Genomic DNA, 19,938 nt, shown 5'->3' with positions numbered 1-19,938 from the left:
GTCACATGATGCAGTCTCCTCTCAACCCAGACGAATGCATAGGAGCTCTCGGTTCAGACCACATGCTTTTATCTAGGTGTTGGTTATAATCGTTAGGATTAATACAATGCTGAAACTTCCATGCAAGGTCAATGCTATATGGTTTTGAGTTTTATCAACACAACATCAATATGTAAAGAGATGGCTATTCAACAGCACAATCATTTTGCTTGGTGATATTTAAGAGATTGTCGAAGAAAAATGAGTAAATTTCCAACAAGGTTTTCTTTTTGCCATAATCATACATAAAGACATTTACAGTGCCATACTTACACCAGTCTAAATCCATGGACTTCAATGGACTTAAAAAGGTGCACTCTGCTAAGGATGGCACTGCAAAAGTTACAACTCGCATCCCTTACAGACTCATTTAATGTTTCTTTTTTTTCCCCTTTCCAAAACATATAAAGATCATAAGAGCCCTGCCGGATTAGAACAAAAGTTCATCTAATCCAGCATCCTGTTTCCCACATGGCTAACCAGATGCTTCAGAAACTGCCTTCACTTTTGGGAATTATGAACATACGAAGTTGCTTTATACCAAATAATACCACTGTTTCATTTAATCCCATACAGACTACTCCACTACTTCTCAAAATATACCAAGCCAATGATCGCATTTGTTCCATAGACTCCAAGCCCTTCTCTCCTTCAGCACCAGTACACAATGGACAGCGTTTTCAAAGCATGAGGGGCAAGCAGTAGGATATGCCCTATGAAGGCACACTTCTTCTTGCATCCTCCAAATAGTACAGTGATACCTTCATCAGCTGCACTTAAAGGGGAAAAAATGCTTAAGAATAAAAAGGGGCGGGGCTTGGTTGTATGTTCATGGTGTGTGTGTGTGAAGTGCCGTCAAGTCGCAGCAGACTTATGGCGACCCCTTTTTGGGGTTTTCATGGCAAGAGACTAACAGAGGTGTTTTCCTCTGTGCCTTCCTCTGCACAGCAACCCTGGTATTCCTTGGAGGTCCCCCATCCAAATACTAACCAGGGCTGACCCTGCTTAGCTTCTAAGATCTGATGAGATCAGGCTAGCCTGGGCCATCCAGGTCAGGGCTATGTTCATGGAGGAGAGGACTATCCATGGCTATTAATAAAAATGGATGCTAGTCATGATGCATACCTATTATTTCCAGGATCAGAGGAGCATGCCTATTATATTAGATGTTGTGGAACACAAGCAGGATAATCCTGCTGTTGTTGTATTATTTGTGGGCTTCCTAGAGGCACCTGGTTGGCCACTGTGTGAACAGACTGCTGGACTTGATGGACCTTGGTCTGATCCAGCAGGGCCTTTCTTGTGTTTTTATGACTATAGAATCATAGAGTTGGAAGGGACCACCAGGGTCATCAAGTCCAATCCCCTGCACAATGCAGGAAATTCACAACTACCTCCCCCCCACACCTAGTGACCAGAAGATGGCCAAGATTCCCTCCCTTTCATCATCTGCCTAAGGTCACAGAATCAGCATTGCTGACAGATGGCCATCTAACCTCTTCTTAAAAACATCCAGGGAAGGAGAGCTTACCACCTCCCGAGGAAGCCTGTTCCACTGAGGAACCGCTCTAACTGTTAGAAAATTCTTCCTAATGTCTAGACGGAAACTCTTTTGATTTAATTTCAACCTGTTGGTTCTGGTCTGACCTTCTTGGGCAACAGAAAACAACTCGGCACCATCCTCAATATGACAGCCCCTCAAGTACTTGGTTATCATATCCCCTCTCAGTCTTCTCCTCTTCAGGCTAAACATACCCAGCTCCTTCAACCTTTCTATAGGACTTGGTCTCCAGACCCCTCACCATCTTTGTTGCCCTCCTCTGGACACGTTCTAGCTTGTACTATGGTGTACTATTGTCAGGTGTCAAAGGGTAGGTGATTCTATAGGTCAGGGGTCCCCAATGTGAGGCCTGTTGGCATCACAGCACCCAATGACACCTTTCTTAGCACCAAGTGTTTTTAGAAAGTGGGCAGGGGTAGGTGGGCTTTTGCCCAGCAGGGCTTCTGATTGGCCACTGGAGATCAGGTTGGCTGTGATTTTTTTTAAGTTGCTTCAGCAATAGCTGCCACCGCAGCACAAGAATCTTCACTGTGTGACTGTGTGTGTATGCAAGGAAATCGTTTTAAACAATATGTCCATTTTAAAAGGGACCCTGTTAAATTGCTTCTGTCTGTAATATTGAAGAGGTACATTAGAGTCGTGCATAGCCTCACCCCCTGACATTTTGTGGTTGGCTCTGCCTCATGCGGAAGACATTGTGTGGTTGCACTCACCACCCTGTGTCAGAATTCCAAAGATGCCTGCAGGCTTGAAAAAGTTTAGGACTCCTGCTATAGGATTACAATTCAAAAGGCACTGATCCAAGTTCTAAAGAATCTGACCCTTCATTGGAAAGGACTTTGTATTTCCATACTGGTTAATAATTTCTAAATACAGTCCAGAGCCCTGAACACATGACCCCCCCCCCATACATAGCCATTCAATAGACAAGTGCTCAAAAGCAGCATCCTGTTATCAAGGATGATGCTTTCCAAACATTTCGGTCATGGGGATGGAGTGTAGGTATGCACACTTCCTCCACAAACAGGACCACTTCTAACAAGCTGATGATCACACAGGGAGAGGGGCTAGGACATCCATGCTCACTCTCCCTCTCTGCATGCTGACTGAATACTTGGAGGGGCCTTGTGACCAGGACTCTGTTGAATACAGTTAAGAAGGGTCATTGAGAAAGTCATAGAGAAAGTCAGGTGTCATCCAAATACTGAACTTCAGGTATTCATTTTAAAAACTCCAGATCCTTGAAGAGAAAGGACTGCTTCAGTCTCTGAGGAGGAAAGTGATAGAGTTCAAATCTCCTAGATCAGTGGTACTCACTCCATGGGCCATGGAGAACCACATTCACAACCACCATTGACCAAAAGAGCCACATTTACTCATCCGTAGCATGCCTACACATTAGAGCTTTTTCCATTCCTTTGGTAGCAGCTGTTTCAAGGTGGGAACCAATTGCCAATCACAGTCCTTAATATTTAAGAGCCTTGACCACCTCCTGAAACATAGGGTGGGTTTAACATCGGGGAATGTGCTCAGAAGCGCCAGAGGTGGCATGTTAAAGAGCCACGTGTAGCTCCCAAGCCACTAAGTATTTCTGTTTGGTTGCCCAAGAGAAAATCTGAGTTGGGAAGCACTTTCTCTGCAATGTTTAGTACATTCGAAAGCATGGGGAAAGCTCCAGAGACATGGCTTCATGCTAGGGATGCTAACCTCCAGATGGGAACTGGGGATCCCCTGGAATTACAGCTCATCTCCAGACTACAGAGATCAGTTCCTCTGGAGAAAATGGATGCTTTGGAGAGTGGACTCTATCGCACTGTACCCCACGGATGTTCCTGTCCTCCCCAGGCTCCATCCCCAAATGTCTAGAAGCTTCCCAACCTAGATTTGGGAACCCATCCGTCCCCCACTGGTGGCCAGGGGGGACCTGGCATCCCTGCTTCACGCCAATATATCTTTTATTTGCTTCTCCTCTCCTGGATTCTTTTGACAGGTGGTGAAGGAAAGGTCACAGCACTGACCCATGGTTTGCTACAGCTATTTTAATTCAGTTGAATGTTGTTGCTGCCATAAAGGCAAAAAATAAAATCCACTAGTGATTCACTTCCAGTAGGGCCTTTTACTTAACAATTTAGTGAGGGGACTCATAATTCAGAATGGCTACAGCCATCCTGGGGGACTAATTGATGCAGGGAAATTAAAGATAGCTGTTATGAATAGCAGGGAGGAAATTAGAAGCAAGAGGATGCAACATGCAGGAAAGCACAGTCAGTGTGACAGAGAACAAAAACCTGACTTAAGAAATCCTTGATAATGAGACTTGAGGTATAGATTTTCTATACTGGAAAATTCCACATAAATCCTCTATATATCTCTTTGATACCCAGATATATTATCTACAGCTCTCCAAGCTTGGACTAACATCCAAACAGAGTCTAATGGATGTTTACCATGATTTCTGTTGGATTTTGTCCTTCGGGGGGAGAGGGGGGTTTCTAAACATAGAACACCCTGCTGGTACCATTGTCAGACTGCAACTTGCGAAAATAGAGGTGACCAAACAGAAAAGGAAGCGGTTTGGCTGGGCAGTTGCTGATGCTTCTGTCCTTCTGCTGGCAATACCTCAGCAGGAATGTACAGGAGCCTCTTGGGGAATCAAGACAAGGAAGAAGTGAAAATAAACCATGATTGACAGGAGGAGAGGGAGCCAGAACAATACCGACTATGGAGAAAGGAGATTGGAGCAAAAGAGTATAAACCAGCAACGATGCTGAAAGATCCACAGAGGATTGGGACATGTGGGACATTAACTATGATGGAAGGAGAAAGTGTACCGTGACTCTGAAGCTTATAAATAATTAGAATTGCCTCGATGTTTCTTGGCAGTAGCTTTGTTTTATATCAGAAAAATGGACAAAGCTATCTATATGCACTTAACAGCACTAAATATTTTAACTGCCATTGCCTCAGCTTAATTTGTGTATTGGTTATGTTATATTTGTAGTATACGCTGTGTGTTTCTATAATTTTCAAACAGTGTACTTTATGGCAGCTTTACAACAGTTTGCAATGCTGTGAGTCCTCAAGAGCCTGCAAGCTCATCTATCAGCATCCAGGTACTGTTTCACCCAAAGAACACAGGAGGAGCTAAGCTTGCAAATGGCCAAGCTGGAAATAAATAAACATTTACACCTGTTTCCCCCTTGATTATCCAGTTCGTTTTAGTACCTACACAGTTCCTATCTAAACACAAAAGGGTCCTATTTTTATTGTGTGTCATTTACAACACAATCTCTCTGTTTGAATGCCTCCTCCCAGAGTAAAGTAAAAGTAAAGTAAAAGTCCCCTGTGCAAGCACTAGGTCATTCCTGACCCATGGGGTAATGTCACATTCCAACGTCTACTAGGCAGACTTTGTTTACAGGGTGGTTTGCCAGTGCCTTCCCCAGTCATTTTCCCTTTACCCCCAGCAAGCTGGGGACTCATTTGATCGACCTCGGAAGGATGGAAGGCTGAGTCAACCTTGAGCCGGCAACCTGAAACCAACTTCTGTCGGGATCGAACTCAGGTCATGAGCAGAGCTTGGACTGCAATACTGCAGCTTACCACTCTGTGTCATGGGCTCCTAGAGTACCTGTAGCATAAACATACTGAAGCAAAGGTTCTCATAGCCACTTAGGGTCTCTTCAGTTGGGGGGGGGGGTGATATTGGTCTGTTGGGGAAACTGACAAGTACCTATGGGTTTCCTCAAATAGCACCCCCTGGACTTGTTCAGGTTGGAAAAATGTGTGTTGGTGGGGTGGACAGGGACTGAAGCCCCTTTCCCACATGCATCGAGGATCTGATTCTAACTGGGCACCACACACAAGAATTAAGGAGAACCTCAGTGGGGTATACTTTCCAAAGCAGTCATTTTCTCCAGGTCTTTGGGGTATACTTTCCAAAGCAGTCATGGTCTCCAGATCTCTGTAATCTGGAGACCAGTTGCAATTCCAGAGATCTCCAGCCACCACCTAGAGAGTGGCAACCCTACTGGGGTCCTGTACCCAACCTGTGTACTCTATAACGTGTGAAGGGATCTGCTGCAGCTACCAATTCAGATATAAAGTGTGGGTTGAGAGTCTTTAACAGTACAGAATACAGGTGAGATAGAGGTGCTGAACATTCATCCTTCTTGTACTTTGCCTCCCTTCGGTCCACTCCCCCAGACACTTACCTTGGCTCATTTCTAGTACTCGAGATGGAAAGGAACACAAGTGCTAGAGCAACAGATCATAGGAAGTAAGGCACGGCAGGGGAAAAGGTTTAGCGATTCTGCCGTATGTGCTCATTTCATTGTTACATTAGCCCCATCTTCTACTTTACACATTAACAGGGCAGGCATGAGAAAAGAAACCAGGGACTGCTACTGTCACATCTAGCTTGACCTAATGGATCACTATTAAATCACTGATAGGAAAACAAAGCTGTCTGTACCCTCTTAAGCCTCACAAGTCAGTTTTAATGTAAACACTTGCATGTATTTTTAAGAGGGACCTGTGGGGACATTTTGTATGATTTAAATTGCACTCACACACTCCTTAATATATCATTAAAATGATGCAGTTCACCCATTTATGACATGCCATCCAACAATAAATATCACATCCCTGTAGGCTTTATTAAATCCATGCATTAGAAGGAACAAAAGGCATTAAAAAGATTTTCTGCAAGAACAAAACGCCAAACTTCCATCAGTGCCCTGAGCAACTTCTAAGTTGTACATTCTTGCTTATGCTTGCACAGTTCAATCGGGCATGGGTAAAGACAGGGAAAAAATATGCAGCAAAATGTAATAATCATGGAATTGGAAAGCAGACCCTCCAATTAATCCATGGTCCTAAGGATTTCTTCCTATCAGAAGCATTTTTTCTTCATTATCAGGATGGATTCATCACCATTATGTTAAGTACAGCAAAGTAGGGTCTCAACTGAATTGAAATCCGGATGATTTATTTAACTTTTACATTTTTCATTTCATTTCAGGGAGTGGATGAAAGGGTACACTCTAAGCAGGGCAGGGTGAAGCTGCTCTGTAATCTTAATACATGCTTCGACAGCTCATAATGCTCATTTTGATTATAAAGGTGACTGTGGCCATGACTCAGGGTAGGACAGGGACTACAGGTCTGTGGTAGAGAATCTGGTTTGCACTGAGGAGGTCCCAGGTTCAATCCCTGGCAAATCCTTTTGAGAGTATCAGGTAACATGGATATCTCAACCTGGGACCCTCAAGAGACTCTGCTAATAAGACCAATAAGGTGGTCCCTAGCCCAAAAAGTATCTGGCTGTCCTCAATCAGAGCCAGAGACTTCTCGGCCCTGGCCCCAGCCTGGTGAAATTCTCTCTCAAGTGAGATCCAGGCCCTGTGGGCCCTGATGCCATTCCACAGGGCCTGTAAAACCAAGATGTTCAGCCAGATTTTCAGTTGAGGACAGCAATGGTTTCCATCTAAGCTGGCCTCCTTCCCTCCCCTTTACTTATTTACTTATATTTTACTTATCCCAACTCCCATCCCTTCCCTTATTGTGAGCATCCTATTGCTGTCATAAGAATCAGAGAATCATAGAGTTGGAAGGGACCACCAGGGTCATCTCTGTCCCTTCCTTTACCTTTTCCCCCTTCTGACTGGTTCCCACTATGGTTTTCCTTTCCTTTTATCCCTTAGAAGCTCCTTGATCAATTGATCTTGAGCAGCATATATCTAGTGTTGGAGGGATATAAGGACTGAAACAAATCTTGCCACTGACAATGTAGCCTTGGGGTCCCTGTCGCTTAGTAAAAAAGGCATTATGTCAGTCACAGAGGCATTGGATTTGTATATTAAAAGGGGGGAAATATAGTGCGATCGAAGTTCCTCGTAAAAGCGGCATTCCAAAAGGGCATGGGCTAATGTGTCAATAGAGCCAGAAGAGCAAGGGCAGATCCTGTCTGAGTATGGTATATTCAGAATTCTGCCCTGCATTACCATAGAAGGGTTAGCATTCAATCTAGCCAAGCAAAAAGCTCTACAGAGACGAGGAGTTGTCAGATAATATGTATAGGCAGGCAGACCACGTGGAGGGGGTATTCCAAAGAACTGGGATGAACAGACGCGACGAGCACGAAAAGTAGTGCTGTTATAATCGAGCTCTTTAATGCGCTTTTTAATTTTGGCAAAAGCTTCAGTTTTCCCAAGATCTGATATCATATCCTGCGAGAAACCCAGCAACGCCAGTTTCTCATCTAAGATTTTTTGCCATGAGGATTTGAAAGGGTCATGCTTCAGAGAAGCTAGGAACCCCTCAGTGCTAAAGCACAGTTTAAGGTGTAGTTTAAAGGCGGCCAACCACGCCCTAGCTTCAAGTGACATTTGGCCAAACTCGGAACGAAGAGTAACGCCAGCAACACATCGAGGGGCATTTAGGAGTTTTCGTAAGAACTGAAGCAGGGGACGATCTATAGATTCATTGATGACTGTGATCCAGATGGCAACACCAAAGAGGATAATTGGGGTAATTTTCAGGTTAAAAACCTGAATAGCCCCTGGAATATATTTGCCACCTTTGGTGTGAAAAGAATTGACAATAGCACCAACCCCAGGTTTAATTTTGTTGGACACTGCTTTTTGATGGGCATTCCAATTTAGGTTATGGGAAAACAGAATGGTTTTAAGGGCACCTCTGGAATTCTAAATGGACATTTGTGAGTTTTAAATTGAAGTTGACTTGTTTTAAATTGTTGCTGGAATTGATGTAAGTTGCCCTGAGCCCGCCTGGATCAGGAAGGGGCAACATAGAAATTGAAGGAATAAAATTAAATAAATAAAGATTAGACAATGCTGGCCTTGAGAGATCCACGGTCTGACTCAGCATAAGGCAGCTTTGTGTGTGTGACTGTTCCAAGTTCTTCTCTGGCTGGAGGAATGCTTGAACCAGACCTTACAGGAGGGTTGGTCACAGAACCAACAGTACCCTCTCTTTCAGCCACCTACATCCAATCAGCAGCCTTGCAACTGGGGGGACGTGATTTTCACTCAAAAAAATATAGCCAACATTTGGCCTGTTGCTATGAAATTCTGCCCAAATTCTACACTCTGATTCCAAGTAGTATAAGGCTACTCTTCAGTCTCCTGGCGCTGCTGCAGCAGCCCCGCCCAAGGACGCCGGCTGGGCCTTCCGCTGGCATCCCACCAGTGCAAAGGCCCATGTCAGTGTGTGCCCAGGGTGTGCCAGGGGGCATAGCTGCCAGTAGGCAGCTTCCTGTCCCCTTTCGCCCCGGGTACACCGACTGGGAGAACAGCATTGCTGCGCCAGCTTTTTGCTGACGCAGCCTCGCTGCTCTCAAAGGGGCAAAATGTCCCATTTAAAAAATAAAAAGCCTTTGAAAGGCTTTTTAAAGCCTTTTGGCAGCAGGGGAAGGCTCAGGAATGGGCTGCCCGAGTATTGTGACGAGCCAGCATGGTGCAGTGGTTAAAACAGCAGTGGTTAAAACAGCAATCTAGGGTTGGGGAGGGCTTGGGTTCAAATCCCCACTCAAATTGTGAAACTCACTAGTCACACCCACTAGCCTACTTCATAGAGTTGTTGTGAGGATACAACGATGGAGAGCTATGTTAGTCTGTCTGCAGTAATAGAAAAGAGCAAGAGTCCAGTAGCACCTTAAAGACTAACAAAAATATTTTCTGGCAGGGTATGAGCTTTCATGAGCCACAGCTCACTTCTTCAGATAGTGAGCTGTGGCTCACGAAAGCTCATACCCTGCCAGAAAATATTTTTGTTAGTCTTTAAGGTGCTACTGGACTCTTGCTCTTTTCTACTAATGATGGAGAGGTGAGCCATACGTTTCACCCTGGGCTCCTCAAGGTGGGATAAAAATTGAACAGGTCCAGTTATAAAGCATGATCAAGATTGAGTATAATTTTTTAAATAAAAATTTCCCTGAGAGATTATATAAATTCAGTGTCAAAGGAACCTCCCAAGTCCAATTCAGTGACCAAATCCAGCACATTTCCCACCATATTTTCCCTATTATTTATCCTGCTTTTCAAGAAGGAACAGCGAGCTTGACAGAAGACAGAATTTCTATCAATGAACAGAGGAAGTCCAAATCAACACTCCTTGCTCTATCCTGAAGATAACTGCAGAGCAATTTAATTGCATGTTCCCCAGTTCTATTGTGATGAGAGCATTTATTCACTCATGTTCATTATATTTTTCTAAGCTTCGATTACACACCCCCACCTCAAGTGTGCCCCAGTCCCTGAAGTTATACACAGTTTCTCTCAGACACATATAATTGAAAGGCATCTGTTCCCTAACATTATTTTTGATAGTCTGTTCATGAAATGAATGGATGCATAATGATAGCTCAAATGAAATAAAGCCACTGTCTGACTGATATCACCAGAGCAGTCTCTGGACCAAATCAAACATCTTTGACATTATTTGTTTAATATATTTATTTATTAGTGTCTGGCAACGTAGGTTGGTACCAAGCAGGGCTGTGAATGGCTTCTACTTACACAATATTATAGCTTTTCATTTAGATCTGTCAGTTTTCAAGATTAAGGCCATTCATAGCTATACAAAAAAAAGTTAATGTTGAAGCAAATGACAGAACAACCAGCTATCAAACACAGTTTTTGTGTTTTCATTCCTTCATTCTTGTGAAATTACCTTTCAGAATGTGCTTGTATTTAATGTCCTTTACAGGGCCTTCAATTCTTTTTATGGTAATAATACAAAAAACAAAAGAGAGAAACAGTGATATATTATTTTAAAAATAAAGTATTTTGACATGTATTGTTGTTGACGATGTTTTCGATTCTGACAGCCAATGTAGAAAAAACAACAGTTAACTTTTTTTTTTTAAATCACAGGAAAATAGACTTGTTCTGAAATTTTACAGGCCCCTTCTAAAGAAACTCTGAAATATGTCATCTTGGCCAAACTTTTAGCTCAAAGGAACAAGCATTTTAAACTAAGATCAGATTTATTTTTTAAAAAAACACTCATATGGAAATAAATGGCATTAGCCGTACTATAGCAGATGCCATTAGCAAACTGCTATATTCCAAATTGTACCACTTTATGGACTATGATGTGGTAGCTTTTTTACAATTTATACAGCCCTATAAAACCAAACAGCATATTATTCCAAAAAGCATGCCTTAGGAAGCCGCAAAGAGATGGCAAGAAAAATGATTTTTGTCGTAACAAAACTAATATCTTTCTTTACGAGAAATCTTATTTGGAGAATTGTGGGAAGTTTGTGGGGTGGGAGGAACCAGGTGCCAAACATATCATTTGCTATTAAAAATATATATAAAACAAAGAAGAATATATCTTGTTTTTTTAAAAAATATATATAAAGCACAGCAGTTGAAGCAATCTCACAACTTCAAGGGAGAAAAAGAGATCACACAATGTATTTTGGGCTGCTTACCAACCTCTAGAAATCTTGGGGAAATGTGCAGGAACAAAGAGAGAGGGGAAGTAGGAAGGTGGTGGCTGTAGAAAGAGGGATGGATGAAACAGGGCAGGGACAGAAGGGGAAAAGTGGGGACTAGGAGAGGTATGGGATTTCCCCACTTCTGCAGTTTTTCACAGTTCCCTCACTTGTCTATGTTTTATTTCTGAACTTGGTCTGTCTGTAGGGGTCAAAATTTAAAGGGCAGTCAGAAATGGCTTTCTATGCATTCAGCGACTTTATGTTAGGGTTGAGCAAATATTTCCTATTTCATTCGTATTCATTTTTTTTTTTTTTTTACTGACAGTGGTGGTTCTCTGCTTTTGGAAGTTGGTTCTGTAGAGTTGTTTATACTGGGTACACATTTTATACGGTTTTACAATGCAATTTATATAGTAAAGATTCATTAAGCATGTCATTTATATGTATAATGTATACATCATACCTAATAATAAAGGAACTGACCTTGCTATAATCACAAACACTGCAGAAATAGGCTTCATGCAGACAATGTAAGGATTGCCAAATAGTTGGATGACTCCACAACAAGACTCTGTAAATTAACCAGAGAGATCCCCCTGAAAAACACTAATGAGAACTGAATATGCTCCAGGAGGCACAGAAGAGTGAAACAGCTGAGTGTCAGGAAAGGGGGTGTGAGCCTCTCTAAGCCCCTGAGAGTTTACAGAACCAAGGAGGAGGTGATTCGGAGTAAAGGGAGAATTTCCAAATTGTTCCTCTATCGTGGGTTCTCGTAGGTTATCCGGGCTGTGTAACCGTGATCTTGGTATTTTCTTTCCTGACGTTTCACCAGCAGCTGTGGCCGGCATCTTCAGAGGAGTAACACTGAAGGACAGTGTTACTCCTCTGAAGATGCCGGCCACAGCTGCTGGCGAAACGTCAGGAAAGAAAATTCCAAGACCACGGTTACACAGCCCAGATAACCTACGAGAACCAATGAACTCTGACCGTGAAAGCCTTCGACAATATTTTGTTCCTCTATCCTTCAATTCCTTGTAGCTGGCACGGTATAATGCTGATTTATGTGTGTAACGTGCCATCAAGTCACAGCTGACTTATGCAGACCCCTTAGGGTTTTCAAGGCAAGAGACTAACAGAGGTGGCTTGTCATTGCCTTCCTCTGCACAGCAACCCTGGTATGCCTTGGTGGTTTTGTTGGGAATCGATCTGCGAGTTTTGTCTCTATCATGAATACAGAAATGGTTAAATGTTTATGTTTTGTTTACATGGTCTCAGGGGATAGTGCTAGCCACTTGGCAAGTGTTGAATGGTCCGATCAACACTATTGGTCATGTGGCGTTCAGGGGTATTCCGAGAAGCTGCTGTTTTTGTTAAGAGAAGACTTCGCTTCAATTCTTCTTCCTCGAGTTATGGCCCAAAACAGGCAACAAGAACTGAAAATGTTAGCCATATTATTCACTATGTTTCAAACCTTAGACCCTGTTTACCACGTGTCAGCAAGAGTTTAGAATATGAGTTGTAGTTAGGAGTTGTTATTTTATATCCCAAGTTTACCCTCCCTTTAATATAGTGAACTTATATGTTTTGTTAAGGAAGGCAACGTGTCTTGAGTCTTTGTGTGTGTGTTTAATCTATGACCCACAAGATCACGATTTTTCGCAATCTCAACAAAAATCCCATCCAAGTACTAGCCAGGACCAACCCTGCTTAGCTTCTAGGATCTGACCAGATCAGGCCAGCAATGCTGATTTACTGATGCAGAAATCACCCTGAAACATTTGAACAGTTTTATAAGTGGGGTGTGTGGGAGACACTGATGGGAAGAAACAGAAAATGGTATGAAAATAACAAATTATGTGTTCAGTTTGCACAAAAGAGATTCACAACTGAAAAGGAGATGTTTACACTGAAACGGCAGGGACTAGAAATTTGAACTCACCCCTATTTTAAGCATCACTTGTGAAGTGCTAATGAGTGGGATAATTGGGATTTGAAGGACAATTTGTTGCCTGCTAATGGCCCAAACAATGGTAGTTCAATCAACCTCTGTCCTCAATCAATTTGATGTGTCTTCTTCTGTCCTTTCTCATCCAGTTATCAAGTATCATTCAACTATGAACTTTGAGGGGGAAACACTAACAAGTGGGATAATGGGGGTGGGGGGAACAGGGTCAAAGAAGACACTCAAATCAAAGTAAATCCATTTTCCCAGACTATATCATATTTGTAGCAAAACATCCTTCAAGACAACTGTGAATTCCTTTGATGTTATTAAATAAAATAAGAGTGTAAGAAAAGGTCTGAAAGTCCATTCATTCCTTCATAATTCTAGATATTTTTCTAGAAAATGCAGTGTTTATGGTAAATGACAGCAATTACAGGATAAATTATTGAAGGTACTTGGCAGTTCTTCAGATGTGCTAGTAAATGTCAGGAATTACGGAGCAGAGAATCTTGTTTCTAAGATTTATACTTGGCTCATTGAAAATCATGAGGGGGGTTAAAGGTAAATGATGGAAACTTGGTTGGCTTTGAGAAGGTATATGTCATAAAATATTTGTCTCTGTGGGCTTTCTTCATGCCCTGATAAACCAGCTATAGCAGCTGTCATACTTTCCTGGTAATAAGATAAATAAATATAGATGTTGGTCATATCCCCCATGAGCAACTGGTTGACCTTGAGAAGAAGTGCCAGAATATTTTGAATTTTCCTGTTGGACTTCTACAGGGCCTTCAATTTACCTCACAATGAAAGTCAGAGTTTCACCACAGAACAAGCTATGCTTGTTACCTCACCACGCCCAGGCACAGATCAGCACTGATTTCTGGTTACACTGAGAGAATGAAAGATGCTACTATGTTGTTGCAAGCCCCAGAGAGGCAGCAGGCGATGTCCAGAAATTGCTATTGGGATGAGACTCAGAGCAATGAAGGAACAGGATGTAGTGATAAGAATGTGGAGCAGAAACCACCTCTGCTGGTTGTGAGCTATGCATGAGTTGGAAGCAGGCTAATGCGGTGAAGGGCTGCTGGACCCTTGTATGGGACTCCTGAAGATCTGGAGCTGGCTTTGAGGTGTACATGTGAAACTTCCTTGTACATGTTAGAGCACACATACATCTAGATCAGTGTGGCTTATTCTGACTGGTTGCAACACTCCAGTGGCTCAGGCAGAGAAAAATCTTTCTGAACACCTGCTATCTGAGAAGCTGATGCAGATAATCATATGTTCTGCCACTAGGGTTGCCAACCTCCAGGTGCTAGCTGGAGATCTCCTGCTATTACAGCTGATCTCCAGCCGACATAGATCAGTCCATCTGGAGAAAATGGCCGCTTTGACAATTGGACTCTATGGCATTGAAGTCTCTCCCCTCCCCAAACCCCGCCCTGCTCAGGCTCCGCCCCAAAAGCCTCACATCAGTGGTAAAGAAGGACCTGGCAACCCTGCCACTGAGTCTCTTCCCTTCCTCCCTGTTTGCGAGTCGTACAAGACCCAAACTGGAAGACATTGGGGATGTTAATGGCAGCTAGGGTGGTGAGGGGGGATAATAAGATCAGAACCACTGCTCTGATTTGGGGAGGGGACTGTTGGTAGATTGTTAACCCTTGGAAGGGAAAACATATATCTATCTGCATACACTGTACTGGTACACCAGTGCAGGATTTTGTTTTTATTTTTTACATTACTGTGTATAGTTTTGTCTTCATTACAAATGTGCATATCCCGAGTGTGCCAGGAAAGCACCATTGTGTATATGTCTACAGCCTTCTCTTTAAGATTGACCCCCAAGGTAAACAAAACAAAAATCTTCCTATTTGAGGCAGCAGTTGGCCATGGAGAGCATTGATTGGCAGACCTCTGTCATTAGTCACTCCCTTCCTGCCCAGGGCAGTTTAAAAAGCTGATTTTTGTTCCATGTTCCACTTTCAAGAGTGTGTGAGTGTCCTCCAAGACATCCCACCTAAAGCAGGAGGAAAGGCACTGAATCATGTCTGATTAGTTGATTAGTACATCTGTCAAACAAGTTGCCAAGGCTAGGAGAAGCCAGGCTGGAGCTACAGGAGGAAAAAGAGCAGTGAGCTCTATTTTCAAAGCACGCCTCTATATAGACATAATCTTCCAGCTTGTTCCTCTCTACCTGCATACTCTCGCTGTTGCTGCAAAACTCAAAAGGCTTCTGGCTTCGTTCTTACACTCAGTGTTTATGATGCATGAGTGGATGACAGCAACATAAAAGCCGAGCGAAAAACAAGGGCCACAAGGGTTCGTTTGCTGTAGGATGTGTAAGAGATTCATGCAAGGAAAGAGTATTAGCACAAAACCCATATTCATTATTCAGATGGGAAAACAACCAGATGGGCCTTGTCTACATGCTCTTAATCAGGAGACCTTCCTCCCCCTTCCTGCTCTGCATTTTTTTTTTTTTTGCATGAGGATTTCTTTTTGAAATTACTTAAGATGTTGATGAGAATTGGGGATTTGATGTCCACATAAATCCCTAATACCTTTGTACCTTTAATACATGGATTTACTAAAACCTACAGGGACATGGTATTTAGCAAAGACTGACAATAAAGGAAACAGCAAGAGTGGTCAGCAACAGAACATGCATGCTGATTTGTTTTGCAGCTTAAAGAGGAGCAGAGAATTGCATTTAAAAAAATCGGACTTATTTAATAACATGAAAAGGTAGGATTCAAATGACTTCTGGGCATGTGTTCATTTCTGCCCCCCCAAAGCAAGCTGGTGTGCTTCATCAGTGTGTCTCAGTGGAGCATTTCTACTACATGACACTGCAGCTGCACAACCAATCAGAGGAAGTTCCACCCACTTATGGCACTCAGTTTTCAGTTTTTTGCTGCTGGGGACAAGGGTTGGCCTTGCCCAGTGAGCAGTTCAAGAAGAAACTAATAGATTTCCCAACTGGAAGTGTATTTCTACTTCTATGCTCTCTCCAGACAGGGCTGCCAACCTCCAGGTACTAGCTGGAGACCTCCTGCTATTACAACTGATCTCCAGACAATAGAGATCAGTTTGCCTGGAGAAAATGGCCACTTTGGCAATCGAACTCTCTGGCATTGAAGTCCCTCCCCTCCTCCAAACCCTGCCCTCCTCAGGCTCTGCCCCAAAAACCTCCCGCCAGTGGTGAAGGGGGACCTGGCAACCCTTCCTGTTGACCATAGCCACGGCAACAGCATCTCCTCCTAAGGAATTATGTATCTCATGGGGGTGGGGGCAAGGGGTACAGTGCAACAGAATGCTCACTAACCTACTCTCATGGTGCATCTGACCACTGCAAAGCAGAGAAAAATCTCAATGGGGAAGCAACCGTTTCAGCACATCAAGCCACTGTTAAAGACATGGTTATGGAGACCAATTTAAAAGTTGGCAACCATAGATACCTGGATTTCTTGTAACAAATGCTTCACTTACATTTAATTTTAGAAATACAAAGGCCTTCACTTTAAAAAAATGGAACTTTTAGGAGAAGCATGCACACACTTACAAATATACATCTCACCACCCTGCATCAATAGAGAAAATGCCATCAGAGCTAAACAGTAGGGCTGTTGAAAAAAAAAATCGGTAAAATTCGGCCTGTTTTAATTTGGGAAATGCTGAAGTCTGAACTCCCCTGCTTCGGATCCGTGGAATTCGGTGCGAGATTGGAGTTCGGGGAAAAATACGACCGAATAAAGCCATAAAAACTACATTCCAGTCATTCCGTGGCTGCAGGGGGCGCATTTTTGGGGTTAGAGCCCCCAAACTTTCAGCGTAGCTTCAGAGGAGCCTTCTTGCAAGAACCCCCAAGTTTTGTAAAGATGGGATCGGGTGGGGAAAATATGGGCCCCAAAAGGGGTCCCCGCTTAATGTGCATTTTTATTCCATTTACATCACACATTCGAGCCATTCCGTGGCTGCAGGGGGCGCATTTTTGGGGGTACAGACCCCAAACTTTCAGCGTAGCTTCAGAGGAGGCTTCTTGCAAGAACCCCCAAGTTTTGTAAAGATGGGACCGGGGGCGAAATATGGGGTTCCCCCCCCCTTTTCCCTATTGGGATAAATGGGATCAGCCGATCCTATGCATCTAGAAATCGGAAAATCCAAGGCAAAACCTCCCGTGCTAACCATTGCAATGCAAAGCAACACGCGAGCTGCGCATTGCATGCTATTAATTAACTCAGCAAAAAGAAAAAAGGAGCAGGTTACTTGGACCATGCAAATGTATTGTGAAAGTCAGATTTTGCAAAAACATTTTTGAGCGAGCAGCAAAACAGACCCCAGTGCAAAAAAAAACCCCATAGTTTGTATTTTCTGCCCTGCTCCTTCTTCTCATGGTGGAGGGACGCTCCCCCCTTATGCAAACGACCCCACCAAACTCAAGCAAGTCTCACCAGCACCACCCCCCACCTCTCCAACCAATACGGCGCCGCAGTGCACCCCCCAAACGGGGAAAAAATCCAAGACGCAGGGAATCTCATGCAAGCCGCCCCGTTACACTCAACCCCAGGCTAGGGGCAAAAACAGGGAAAAACACCAAGGAGGAGGCGCGGCCTGGGTGCCGAGTGGAGAGAGACTCGCTAGCCGCCGCACAGACTCAACTTTAAACTTTAAAACTTTAAAAGCAGTACACACACTCCCGCAGAGGTGAGCGGTCACACACCCCTCGGCAGAATGGGCAAAAGCCTCCTTTGGCTTCCACCCCCCCAGACTCTGCTCCCCCCCCCCACATACACTGCCCCCCCACATGAAATTTATAATTTCAGCTCTATAATGACATCCCATTTCCCTGGTACGTGTGGTCGAAACCAAGCATCTCTGGTCACCAACAGGCCCTGTCCTGTCCTGTGGGCCTTAGCACATGCCTGGCCACAACAACCCTGCAGGCCACTCTAAGAGGCAGAGAAAGCAGGCAAAGCACAAGTCCTGGGCATAACCCCAAACAATGATTTGGCAACATGGCTAAACCAATCTGATACTTCACTCCTTCCCCTGCTGCACACCTTATTCCAAAGACGACACTATAGGTGTAATAAATGCATTATAGGTGTAAATAAACATCAAATGGATGTTACTGAAGTCTGATTATTCCAGAAAAAAAGCACTTTACAGCTAAAGCAACAAGGTGCTCCACAGTGGTTAAGCACTGTCAGTTGGCTGATACATCATAGCTAATTGACAGGCCTTGGGATCTCAATGTTCCTTATATGCACAACTGGCCTCAACATCACAGGCCAAAGAAAACAATGTGGATTAACACATGCACGAGAGACTGAGAGGTGGCTGCAACGTTCCAACCTGCTGGGAAGTCAGCCTTCCTGGATTCGCTACTCTCTCTGCCCCGAGATTTCTGAGGAGATAGTGTTCGTGTTTCGTTTCAACGGAGCTTGGAATCATAATTGGGTTGCCAAGATAATATCCTTACATGTGTGATACACTAAGACAATGTCAAACAGGGGGAGGGGGGAAAATAAGAGAACAAAAGAGATGTCTGTGCTATTGAAACAGAGATGACTTTCTGAGATCAGGATGTAGCAACATAATGTCACCGCAAGTGTGGGAAAACAACTGTTCAATGTCAAGGCATTAAAGGGGGGGCAATGTTAACACGTCTCTCTATGTGACAGTGAGATGCACAGACAACAACTCAATGGTGTCAAGGGGATGCTGATGTGTGTCGCATTGCAAATGTAAATCAAAGAATTCCATTGAAATATAGGCTCCTGCCCCATTTTCCGAAGCAGCAAACATTTGTCACGCATTTTGGGTGTCACACATCTGTCACAGGGATTTTAATGTACTGTTATGTAAAGCATCCAGGTACTCCCCATTGCTTCTATAAATCTATCAAGATCCTAATCCTAAGGTTACTCCCTAAGGTTAGGGAAAACAGGTGCCAATCATGCCTGTGGGGGGGAGGTAGTTGTGAATGTCCTGCATTGTGCAGGAGGTTGGACTAGATCACCCTGGTGGTCCCTTCCAACTCTATGATTCTAAGTGTCAAGGAGGCAGAGCTCTAAAAGAGAGCCTATAAGGCCCTGAAGTTTGAGTGGCAGTGAAGATGCTTTTGGAGGGAGTCATTCCCTTGCCCATGGTGGGGTGAGTCTGGACTACTGGGGTCAGATAGTGAAACAGTGTATGAACTAAATAAGGTGGTCGCATCACAAAGCTTTTTTTTTTTCCCTGGCCGGCTTCTTTCATTGTCAGTTTTGCCCTGTATTCATTCTGCCCCAGTATGATAACCTTTCTCCTATTTGCTTGTTATAACGTTTGCTTCATAAACTGTTTCTTGTTCACTCCATCTGGGTTCTTCATGCCTTACATTTGGCCATACATCAGGACACACCCTGACTAAAAAGGGGGGGTGCCTGGGGGCAGGAAGGGTACTCTGGGCCCTCTACAGCAAAGCCCAAGAGAACTAGAGTGGTAGCGCTCAGTTAAGGCCCTGCTTCAGGACTGAAGGGGACAGGAATAAAGGGGGATTTTTTCTTGGGTGGGGGAGGAAAAGATCCCTGGAAAGGGCATCCCATCTGTAGAAAACTTTCAGGGTCCCAGACCATTCAATGACAACATCCTAGCGCAAATTTAGATTTATTTATTTTGGTTGGGGGAGGCATGCTGACTCCATTGTGGTGCTCTAAAACTTCATTGTTACAATTGTAAAGGAGGCCACGCAGACACATCCAGGCTTCATTGAGCAGATATGTAATATTATACCTATACTGTAAATTTCATTTATTTTCATATCGGGAAAAACCTCTTCATGTAATTTATTTCCTTTCGCATCTTTTAAAATCCGCTTATATGGCATATACAATTTTAATGCCACTGATACTCAACTAACACAAAAACTTGGATGATTCCATT

At 43.6% G+C, this 19,938-nt stretch overlaps 1 protein-coding gene across 1 annotated transcript in view; it reads right to left on the bottom strand.

The window, feature by feature from the left end:
- UNC5D (unc-5 netrin receptor D) overlaps window positions 1-19,938 on the bottom strand; it is a 423,168-nt gene that overhangs the window by 227,348 nt on the left and 175,882 nt on the right. The gene's annotated exons all lie outside the window — the stretch shown is intronic.

This window comes from Euleptes europaea, chromosome 14 (assembly GCF_029931775.1).
Source record: "Euleptes europaea isolate rEulEur1 chromosome 14, rEulEur1.hap1, whole genome shotgun sequence".
Classification (NCBI taxonomy): Eukaryota; Metazoa; Chordata; class Lepidosauria; order Squamata; family Sphaerodactylidae; genus Euleptes; species Euleptes europaea.
Note: the sequence above shows the minus strand (reverse complement) of the source record. Positions and strands in the feature narration are given on the sequence as shown.